Consider the following 11,946-nt stretch of genomic DNA (forward strand, 5'->3'; position numbering starts at 1 on the left):
GTAACCATGGTTGACAGAGGAAGAACAATGATTCCAAGCACCACCCTCCTTTTGAAGCTTCCAGTCTGTTATTCAAACTCAATCAGCATGACAGAGTGATCTCCAGCCTTGTCCTCGTCAACACTCACACCTGTGTTAACGAGAGAATCACTGACATGATGTCAGCTGGACCTTTTGTGGCAGGGCTGAAATGCAGTGGGAATTTTTTTGCGATTCAGTTAATTTGCATGGCAAAGAGGGACTTTGCAATTCATCTGATCACTCTTCATAACATTCTGGAGTATATGCAAATTGCCATTATACAAATTGATGCAGCAGACTTTATTTTAAAATTATTATTTGTGTCAATCTCAAAACTTATGGCCACGACTGTATAAACACCCTTCATCAGTTCCAGAGTGAAAGCATTAGAAATGTGCTTATGCTTATCGTCAGGCTTGAAGTCGTAATTATACAGGATTCTCTGACCTTTCTTGCACATGTACAGTGCCTTCAGAAAATATTCACACCCCTTGACTTTTTCCACATTTTTTTCCCCCCACATTTTGTTGTTACAAAGTGGGTTTAAATTGGATTTAATTGTCATTTTTGGTAAACAATCTACACAAAATACTCTGTCAAAGTGGAAGAATAATTCTAACATTTATTTTAAAAAATATATAAACTCAGCAAAAAAAGAAATGTCCCTTTTTCAGGACCGTGTCTTTCAAAGATAATTTGTAAAAATCCAAATAACTTCACAGATCTTCATTGTAAAGGGTTTTAAGTAGCACTGTTTCCCATGCTTGTTCAATGAACCACAAACAATTAATGAACATGCACCTGTGGAATGGTCGTTAAGACACTAACAGCTTACAGACGGTAGGCAATAAAGGTCACAGTTATGAAAACTTAGGACACTAAAGAGGCCTTTCTACTGACTCCAAAAGAAGGATGCCCAGGGTCCCTGCTCATCTGCGGGAACGTGCCTTAGACATGCTGCAAGGAGGAATGAGGTCTGCAGATGTGGACAGGGAAATAAATTGCAATGTCCGTACTGGGAGACACCTAAGACAGCACTACAGGGAGACATGAGGGACAGCTGATCGTCCTCGCAGTGGCAGACCACATGTAACAACACCTGCACAGGATCGGTACATCTGAACATCACACCTGCGGGACAGGTACAGGATGGCAACAACATCTGCCAGAGTTAGACCAGGAACGCACAATCCCTCCATCAGTGCTCAGACTGTCCGCAATAGACTGTGAAACTGACAATTAACCTGTAAGTCTATGTCGTTGTTTTTGGTTTGAATTGTTTGTGTTCGCTATGCGGGGGAAATGATAAGACAAGCGGAACTATGTAGCTAGTAACTGTTGTAACGGGGATCATTATTGTAGTGTAACGAATGTGAAACTGCTAGCTAGTTAGCGGTGGTGCGCGCTAAATACATGAGTCCATGCCCCAGACAGACAGAACACCCTCCACTCTCCTCCTGAGTCCATGTCCCAGACAGACAGAACACCCTCCTCCTGAGTCCATGCCCCAGACAGACAGAACACCCTCCTCCTGAGTCCATGCCCCAGACAGACAGAACACCCTCCACTCTCCTCCTGAGTCCATGCCCCAGACAGACAGAACACCCTCCACTCTCCTCCTGAGTCCATGTTCCAGACAGACAGAACACCCTCCACTCTCCTCCTGAGTCCATGTCCCAGACAGACAGAACAACAACACCAGCAGAACAACAGTACCTGAAACGATACCTGTTCAGATATGATACACTTTATGAGGCTCAGACCACTGACTTATATACACACACACATCTCAGTTAAGCAGTACGTGTACAAGAGACACGTCATGAAAAAGTCAAGGTTGGTACGTTTTATCAATGTTGTATCAGACCATGAGAGATCCAACTGTTTGGTGACCGGTCCCCTGACGTCACCTGTTCCTTATAGACGCAAACCGTGTGCTTAGTCGGACATAGAATTGCTTTGACGGACTGTGTGTGTGTGAGCATGTGACGCGTGTTGACTGTGCGTCTATTTGTCCCTACCCCAGGTAACCAAAGAGGTGGAGTTCTTCAGTCTGTCTCACTGTCAGCTGTTGGAGCTCATCAGCCAGGGACAGCCTCAAGGTGCTCTGTGAGTCAGAGGTATGGATTTGATTTATATTCTATATACATGGTTTATCCTGAGGTGTATATTTATATACTTCACTTATATGCATATTTCTATGTGAAAATCAAGATAACCGCCTGCCAAAGTGTGACCATGAGCTCCTTGATGTCAGGTGTACAAGGCTTGTACAGACAGGGTACGATGGGACGTGGAGAGCAGAGCTCCGTATCTCCACGCCCTCCTCAATGCTCTCCACGTCTACACTCTGCCTCCCAAGTTTATCAAGATACAGCTCCAGTCCTGCCCCATCCTCAGCAAGGCAAGTCTCTATGTCGTCTATTTATCTATGACCGGCTGCTGGGATTGATTGATAGATTGAGGAATACCAAATTTGATTATTCAACTATTTTCATGTTCCTTCATTCCAGGCCAACTTCTGTAGAGACTTCCTGTCAAAGATATTCCAGGAAATGGCGTTGAGGAAGCCCCTCCCCCCTGCGCCTCACCGTGGAACACAGCTTATCTACATAGCCGGAGGGTAGTCTACAAACATATGATGGGATGGGGTGTAGTAGGATACGATACAATGAGATAATTGGATGATATGATATCATACGAGTATGACAATATAATCCTGATATGGTTATGTACTGTCTGATCCTCCTGTGTTCCATCCCAGGTATCGGCAGCACTCTCTGTCTTCTCTGGAGGCCTATGACCCTGGTAGGAACGTCTGGCTGAAGCTAGCTGACATGGGCTCTCCCTGCAGTGGCCTGGGCTCCTGTGTGCTGTTTGGCCTGCTCCACACGGTACACGAACGCACGCACACACCTTGCTTTTTACAGCCTTGTAGGTCTATCTAACCCCTCTTCATCCTTCCCTCCAATCTCGCTCTCTCTCTCTCTTTCCCTCATCCTCAGGTGGGAGGCAGGAACCTGTCCCTACAGAACAACAGTGAGTCCAGTTCCCTGTGCTGCTACAAACCCATGACCAATCAGTGGAGTCAGCACGCCTCCCTCAACACCCCCAGGAACAGGGTGGGGGTGGCCGTGGTGGACGGGAGCATTTACGCCGTGGGGGGGTCCCAGGGGTCCACACATCATCGCACTGAGGAGAGGTGGAGGAGAGATAAATAGTGAGGAGAAGGGGGGGGGGGGGGGGTAGAGGAGAAAAGACAGAAAGAGAGAGAGATGGTAGTGTAAATTCCCCAGATAATGTAGAAATTCCTGACTAATTAGTGTGACCGCCTTTGGGCCGGCTGTGTTGTTACCTACTTCCAAGGAATGTCAATCTGGTTGGGAATGCTTCACAACTCGCTGCTGAGTGGCTAACCGGTAGGGAATCATCTTCACCGGAATGTCGTTACAGGACCCGTGGCTCTGGTAGAATTACCTCAGAGATGTGTCCTTCCATCCATCCACCCTTGCCTCTCCTCTCCGCTGCTCTCCCACACAGCGTGTTACTAGACACTGCACAAAGCTGGTAGCTTTAGTTAATCCACTGTGAGTTACCTGGCTCCTATACAATGAGTTAGTTATACTATCAAACTCACACTCTGATAGCTCCTACAGTCCCATGCACTCAGGTCATGATGATGAGCATTAAAAGTTGCACAATGCAGAAATCGCTCCACCATTTCCTGAATGCAGAAATTCTAATAGTTTGCCTAATTTCAATTTATGTGACAAAACAAGCAAGTATAGTGTAGAGAATCATTGTACAATCTAAACCGCTGTGAAATATATTTTCCATAACCAAACATATTGTATTTTCAACTGTTGAAACTGGTGTACAAAACCCAAAGTAAAAGATGCAAAAGCGAAACTTAAGATTAGGAAGCCTAGAAATACCACACATAGAGCAGATCTACTGCTTCTTAGATTTGCTTTCTTTAACTGACATCTCTATGTGAATTTGGTCGGGAACGCCTAAAAAGTTACACATTGCAGCTTTAAGGCAACAATCGCCATAAATTCTCTCTCTCCGCCAGGTATGACCCAGAGGCGAACTGCTGGGTGTTTGTGAGCCCCGTGTCAGTAGCCCGTCTGGGGGCGGGGGTAGCAGGTTGTGGCGGTTCTCTGTATGTGGTAGTGGGGGGGGTTGTTGACGGCCAGAACCGCAGGAACACAGCAGAGAGGTTCCACACCGACTCCAACACCTGGCACCAACTGGCCCCCATGACCACTGTACGCAGTGGTGTGTGTGTGTGTGTGTGTGTGTGTGTGTGTGTGTGTGTGTGTGTGTGTGTGTGTGTGTGTGTGTGTACACCTGTCAGTGTGTGGATACCGTTTCTCCCTCTGTGTAGGTGTGGTGTGTGTGGACTCGTACCTGTATGCAGTAGGAGGGTATGACGGTCATACCCAGCTCAGCTCCATGGAGAGGTACAGTGTAACCAGAGATGTGTGGGAGCCAGTGGCCTCCATGCAGTGCTCACGGGGTCACCATCTACCAGGGACGCATCTTCGTACTGGGTGAGTCTGGAGAAACCTGCCATCTTTCTGGAGAGTTTGGCCAACTTTAGCACCAGATACCATGTTGCTCCTGCTGAGCCTTGGATTCGCTTATCCTGTTTCCCTTACTCTCATCCTCCCTCTCTTTCTCCATCCCTCTCTCCAGGTGGTTTTAGCTCCACAGGGTTTCTGTTCAGTGTTGAGAGTTACCTCCCTGACACCAGCCAGTGTTGAGTTACCTCCCTGACACCAGCCGGTGTTGCTAGGACGCAGTAGAATGGCCATCACAGTAACAATGGAGCCCTGCCCCGGCAACCTGCCCGAGGAGGAAGAAGAAGAGGAAGTGACAGAGTTAGAGCGAGGAGACATGACTCATCATAACTCTTTTTATATCTGACTCAACATGGCGGCAGTGCAGGACTTGTTGCAATAGAATTAGAATGAGTAGAAGGGACAAAGCTCTAAGATCACTTTTATCCAAAGCCACAAAGTTTGCATTAATCAGGAATGTCTGTTCTGCTCATTCTATGTGGAGTCAGTAGGAAGTGGACCAAGGGGAGGAAGTGATCTCACAATGACTTCAAAGTGACCTCACCATTATTAGGGTGCTACAAACAGAGTTAGGAATTAGAATACTAGAATGGACATGAACCTTCGTATGATGTCATTGTAAGACACTTTGTCTGAATCACTAAATGTGCTGTCACTCCCAAACAGAAGACGACTGCATTGGTCACAATTTATTTTTTAAGTGTATCAACTTAAATTTAAGGAACACCTAACTTTACCAGACTCACATGACTTATTTCAACAGCAGCAGCAATTACACAGTCCAAGGGTACATCATGAGGTTAGAGTAACATCTTTCAGGTACAAAGACCCAACTGACTGGAATTATATACCTGTAGAAAAAACACAGTGAATTTAAGTCAGTCATTTTTCAAATGTTAAGAACAAACAGTTTATTTTTAACTAGCTAATAGAAACATCACCATGTGAAGATATGTATGTATATATTATAGGTACTTTGTTTTATTAGTCGTTGGAGCAGAAGTTAATTCTGTTAATGCATGTTGCTCTTTTTGTATGTAATAGTATATATGTGGTTATTATATTAGACAGTTTCCATATTATTCTAAGTATTGTTTGTTTATTTTTTTTTCATTTGGACTCTTGAAAATGAGATGCACCATCTCAAGAGATTTCCTCCTGCAAAATGTCAAATACATAAATAAGTGATGGGATAAAAGGTCAGCCATTTTGGTCAGGGAGTTTGTCAACCATGGTTTGCCAGTGATAATTTCTTAAAATTCATTATTTGACACTATCTGCACTGCATGTGTGTTAGCCTGCCAGCTAGTTTTAGAGGTTTGATTCCATAAACGTTTTAAATTAACTGCCAATATGCAGTTGATGATTGGACGTAGACAAGTTGTAAATGCAACAAGTACTGATGTTGCATCATATAATAGACCTCTCAGCTTTCCAAGAAAACAACAATGTAGACATTTATGGCCTGTTTACATATATTTTAGTGGCTTTTTACTGCAAATGGTATAAAACCTATAAACTGTATTTATGATTACATGACAATATTTTAGGTTGACAGTAATTCTATTAAATCATTTCTGATACATCACATGCCTTACTTACATTGTCCAGCATACAGGATTATGCCTGTACTGCCATTCATTCCAATTAGACTGGTTTGGTTTTCTCCCAGACCACAATAGCGGCCATTTTCACTCTATTCTGGAACTTTGAGGGTTTATGACATAGCCCCTCTAGTAATTTAATGGAATCTATTTTGCTACAGAACTTCTCAGAGACTCTTCTAATTGACTGTGCCATCATGTCCCCTCTATCGACAACTCTGACCATAAATCTAGCAGTTTTTCACACGCAGTCTTTGAATAACCATAGTCCACCTTAATTATAGTCCACATACTGTTGTCTTTGTCCACATCATAGGAGGAGGCTCCAGAGAAGCTGAAATGAAGACCGTTCTCTCTCTGACCTCACATAATTTGTGTCACAAATGGCACCCTATTCCCTTTATAGTGCCCTACTTTTGACCAGGGCCCATATGTATTAAAAATTGTGGTTCATTTCTCTTGCTGTGCTGCAGTAGAGCCTCGTCACTGTGGGAGCATGTTGGTTAACCACCACTAGGTGGAGGAAGACTACTACCAAAGACTAGAGGGATGAGAACACAACAGGGCACATAACAGAAAGCACATAACAACAGGACACATTTGAGTGCGTTGTTCATTCTGTATTCTAACCATGGTCATAGGACTGTTTAGTAGACGTCACAGCATTAGTCACCACTGGTTTACGTCAGACTACTGTTTACTTATCTCTGTGTGTGTGGGCCTGTGCGACCCCTCCCCCTCTGTGCTAGCTGGTGTTATCTCTGTGTGTGTTCAGTAGGAGTCTTTAGGGTCAGGCATATTCACATCCAAACCTCCAGGTCTCCAGTACTGCCAGGGCAGCGTTCACCTGCTGTCCCAGGTCTCACACCTGAGATCTGAATCAGTCCCCGATAAGAGGGGAAAGATGAGGACTATAAGTTTGTATATTGGAAATGGAAGAGGAAGAGAGGGGGAGATGGAATGAGCAGAGAGGGAGGAGGTGGAAGGAGCAGAGAGAGAGGAGGTGGAAGGAGCAGAGAGGGAGGAGGTGGAAGGAGCAGAGAGAGAGGAGGTGGAATTGAGGAGAGAGAGAGAGGAGGTGAATGGAGAAGAGGTGAGGAGGTGAAGGGGGAGGGAGATGAATGGAGAAGGGGGGGAGGGAGATGAATGGAGAAGAGGGGAAGGAGGTGAATGGAGAAGGGGGAGGGAGGTGAATGGAGAAGAGGGGAAGGAGGTGAATGGAGAAGAGGGGAAGGAGGTGAATGGAGAAGAGGGGAAGGAGGTGAATGGAGAAGAGGGGAAGGAGGTGAATGGAGAAGGGGGGGAGGGAGATGAATGGAGAAGGGGGGGAGGGAGATGAATGGAGAAGGGGGGGAGGGAGATGAATGGAGAAGGGGGGGAGGGAGATGAATGGAGAAGAGGGGAAGGAGGTGAATGGAGAAGGGGGAGGGAGGTGAATGGAGAAGAGAGGGGAAGGAGGTGAATGGAGAAGAGGGGAAGGAGGTGAATGGAGAAGAGGGGAAGGAGGTGAATGGAGAAGAGGGGAAGGAGGTGAATGGAGAAGGGGGGAAGGAGGTGAATGGAGAAGGGGGGAGGGAGGTGAATGGAGAAGGGGGGAGGGAGGTGGAAGGTGCAAAAATGGAGATGGTAGGAGGGGAGGAGAGAGGAAGGAGGTGGAGGGAGGAGCAAGGAAGAAAGAAAGGGAGAAGAGTGGGAGGAGGTGGAAGGAGCAGAAATGGAGGTGGAAGGAGGGGAGGTGAAGGGAGGAAAGGGAGAGGTGGGAGGAGGTGGAGGAGAGGGAGTGGAGGAGGTGGAATTAGCAGAGGGAGAGGTGGAGGGAGGAGAAGAGCGAGTGGAGGAGGTGGAAGGAGCAGAGAGGGAGGAGGTGGAAGGAGCAGAGAGGGAGGAGGTGGAAGGAGCAGAGAGGGAGGAGGTGGAAGGAGCAGAGAGGGAGGAGATGGAAGGAGCAGAGAGGTGGAAGGAGCAGAGAGAAGGAGATGAAAGGAGCAGAAATTAGATGTGAAAGGAGCAGAGAGAGGAGGTGGAATGAGTAGAGAGAGAGGAGATGGAATGCGTAGAGAGAGAGGAGATGGAATTGAGGAGAGAGAGAGAGGAGGTGAATGGAGAAGAGGTGAGGAGGTGAATGGAGAAGGGGGAAGGAGGTGAATGGAGAATGGGGGAAGGAGGTGAATGGAGAATGGGGGAAGGAGGTGAATGGAGAATGGGGGAAGGAGGTGAATGGAGAATGGGGGAAGGAGGTGAATGGAGAATGGGGGAAGGAGGTGAATGGAGAAGAGGGGAGGGGGGTGAATGGAGAAGAGGGGAAGGAGGTGAATGGAGAAGAGGGGGAGGAGGTGGAAGGTGAAAAAATGGAGGTGGAAGGAGGGGAGGAGAGAGAAGGATGTAGAGGGAGGAGCAAGGAAGAAAGAAAGTGAGAAGAGTGGGAGGAGGTGGAAGGAGCAGAAATGGAGGTGGAAGGAGGGGAGGTGAAGGGAGGGAGTGGAGGAGGAGAGGGAGAGGTGGGGGAGGTGCAGGGAGGAGAAGAGAGGGAGGAGGTGGAAGGAGCAGAGAGGGAGGAGGTGGAAGGAGCAGAGAGGGAGGAGGTGGAAGGAGCAGAGAGGGAGGAGATGGAAGAAGCAGAGAGGTGGAAGGAGCAGAGAGAAGGAGATGAAAGGAGCAGAGAGGGAGGAGGTGGAATGAGAGGTGGAAGGAAAGGGAGGAGGTGGAAGGATCAGAGGGAGGAGGTGGAAGGAGAGGGAGGTGGAAGGAGTAGAGAGAGGAGGTGGAATGAGTAGAGAGAGAGGAGATGGAATGAGTAGAGAGAGAGGAGGTGGAATTGAGAAGAGGGGAGGAGGTGAATGGAGAAGAGGGGAGGAGGTGAATGGAGAAGAGGTGAGGAGGTGAATGGAGAAGGGGGGAGGAGAATGGAGTAGAGGGAGGAGGTGAATGGAGTAGAGGGAGGAGGTGAATGTAGAAGAGGGGAGGAGAGAGAAGGAGGTGGAGGGAGGAGCAAGGAAGAAAGAAAGGGAGAAGAGTGGGAGGAGGTGGAAGGAGCAGAAATGGAGGTGGAAGGAGGGGAGGTGAAGGGAGGAAAGGGAGAGGTGGGAGGAGGTGGAGGAGAGGGAGTGGAGGAGGAGAGGGAGGAGGTGGAATTAGCAGAGGGAGGAGAGGGAGAGGTGGAGGGAGGAGAAGAGCGAGTGGAGGAGGTGGAAAGAGCAGAGGGAGGAGGTGGAAGGAGCAGAGAGGGAGGAGGTGGAAGGAGCAGAGAGGGAGGAGATTGAAGGAGCAGAGAGGTGGAAGGAGCAGAGAGAAGGAGATGAAAGGAGCAGAGAGGGAGGGGGTGGACGGAGCAGAGGGAGGAGGTGGAATGAGAGGTGAAAGGAGAGGGAGGTGGAAGGAGTAGAGGGAGGAGGTGAAAAGAGCAGAAATGAGATGTGAAAGGAGCAGAGAGAGGAGGTGGAATGAGTAGAGAGAGAGGAGATGGAATTGAGGAGAGAGAGAGAGGAGGTGAATGGAGAAGAGAGAGAGAGGAGGTGAATGGAGAAGAGGTGAGGAGGTGAATGGAGAAGGGGGGGAGGAGGTGAATGGAGAAGGGGGGGAGGGAGGTGAATGGAGAAGAGGGGAAGGAGGTGAATGGAGAAGGGGGAGGGAGGTGAATGGAGAAGAGGGGAGGGAGGTGAATGGAGAAGAGGGGAAGGAGGTGAATGGAGAAGAGGGGAAGGAGGTGAATGGAGAAGGGGGGAAGGAGGTGAATGGAGAAGAGGGGAAGGAGGTGAATGGAGAAGAGGGGAGGGAGGTGAATGGAGAAGAGGGGAGGGAGGTGAATGGAGAAGAGGGGAAGGAGGTGAATGGAGAAGAGGGGAAGGAGGTGAATGGAGAAGAGGGGGAGGAGGTGGAAGGTGCAAAAATGGAGGTGGAAGGAGAGAGAAGGAGGTGGAGGGAGGAGCAAGGAAGAAAGAAAGGGAGAAGAGTGAGAGGAGGTGGAAGGAGCAGAAACGGAGGTGGAAGGAGGGGAGGTGAAGGGAGGAAAGGGAGAGGTGGAGGAGAGGGAGTGGAGGAGGAGAGGGAGGAGGATAAAGTAGCAGAGGGAGGAGGTGGAAGGAGGAGAGGGAGAGGTGGGGGAGGTGCAGGGAGGAGAAGAGCGAGTGGAGGAGGTGGAAAGAGCAGAGGGAGGAGGTGGAAGGAGCAGAGAGGGAGGAGATGGAAGGAGAAGAGAGGGAGGAGGTGGAAGGAGCAGAGAGGGAGGAGGTGGAAGGAGCAGAGAGGGAGGAGGTGGAAGTTGCAGAGAGGGAGGAGATGGAAGAAGCAGAGAGGGAGGAGATGGAAGAAGCAGAGAGGTGGAAGGAGCAGAGAGAAGGAGATGAAAGGAGCAGAGAGGGAGGAGGTGGAATGAGAGGTGGAAGGAAAGGGAGGAGGTGGAGGGATCAGAGGGAGGAGGTGGAAGGAGAGGGAGGTGGAAGGAGTAAAGGGAGGAGGTGAAAGGAGCAGAGAGGGAGGAGATGGAAGGAGAAGAGAGGGAGGAGGTGGAAGGAGCAGAGAGGGAGGAGGTGGAAGGAGCAGAGAGGGAGGAGGTGGAAGTTGCAGAGAGGGAGGAGATGGAAGAAGCAGAGAGGGAGGAGATGGAAGAAGCAGAGAGGTGGAAGGAGCAGAGAGAAGGAGATGAAAGGAGCAGAGAGGGAGGAGGTGGAATGAGAGGTGGAAGGAAAGGGAGGAGGTGGAGGGATCAGAGGGAGGAGGTGGAAGGAGAGGGAGGTGGAAGGAGTAAAGGGAGGAGGTGAAAGGAGCAGAAATGGGAGGTGAAAGGAGCAGAGAGAGGAGGTGGAATGAGTAGAGAGAGAGGAGGTGGAATGAGTAGAGAGAGAGGAGATGGAATGAGTAGAGAGAGAGGAGATGGAATGAGTAGAGAGAGAGGAGGTGGAATTGAGGAGAGAGAGAGGAGGTGAATGGAGAAGAGGTGAGGAGGTGAATGGAGAAGAGGTGAGGAGGTGAATGGAGAAGAGGTGAGGAGGTGAATGGAGAAGGGGGGAGGAGGTGAATGGAGAAGAGGGCAGGAGGTGAATGGAGTAGAGGGAGGAGGTGAATGGAGTAGAGGGAGGAGGTGAAAGGAGTAGAGGGAGGAGGTGAAAGGAGTAGAGGGGGAGGAGGTGGAAGGCACAGAAATGGAGGTGGAAGGAGAGAAGGTAGAGGGAGGAGGAAGGAAGAAAGGGAGGAGGTGGAAGGAGCAGAAATGGAGGTGGAAGGAGGAAAGGGAGAGGTGGGAGGAGGTGGAGGGAGGGAGTGGAGGAGGTGGAAGGAGGAGAGGGAGGAGGTGGAATGAGCAGAGAGGGAGGAAGTGGAAGGAGCCGAAAGGGAGGAGGTGGAAGGAGCAGAAATGGGAGGTAGAAGGAGCAGAGAGAGGAGGTGGGATGAGTAGAGAGAGGAGGTGGAATTGAGTAGAGAGGGGGAGGAGAATTGAAAAGAGGGGGATGGGGTGGAAGGAGAGCGGAGGAGGTGAATGGAGTAGAGGGAGGAGGTGAATGGAGAAGAGGGGAGGAGGTGAATGGAGAAGAGGGGAGGCGGTGAATGGAGAAGAGGGGAGGCGGTGAATGGAGAAGAGGGGGAGGAGGTGAATAGAGAAGAGGGGGAGGAGGTGAAAGGAGTAGAGGGGGAGGAGGTGGAAGGCACAGAAATGGAGGTGGAAGTAGAGAAGGTGGAGGGAGGAGGAAGGAAGAAAGGGAGGAGGTGGAAGGAGGAAAGGGAGAGGTTGGAGGAGGTGG

The 11,946-nt window shown here is 49.3% G+C and overlaps 1 pseudogene; it reads left to right on the forward strand.

Annotated features, from left to right (window-relative positions):
* The first annotated feature begins 1,843 nt into the window (after positions 1-1,843).
* On the forward strand, positions 1,844-6,193 carry LOC109890390 (kelch-like ECH-associated protein 1A; annotated as a pseudogene).
* Positions 6,194-11,946: the final 5,753 nt, after the last annotated feature.

Source organism: Oncorhynchus kisutch, linkage group LG5 (assembly GCF_002021735.2).
Source record: "Oncorhynchus kisutch isolate 150728-3 linkage group LG5, Okis_V2, whole genome shotgun sequence".
Lineage (NCBI taxonomy): Eukaryota > Metazoa > Chordata > Actinopteri > Salmoniformes > Salmonidae > Oncorhynchus > Oncorhynchus kisutch.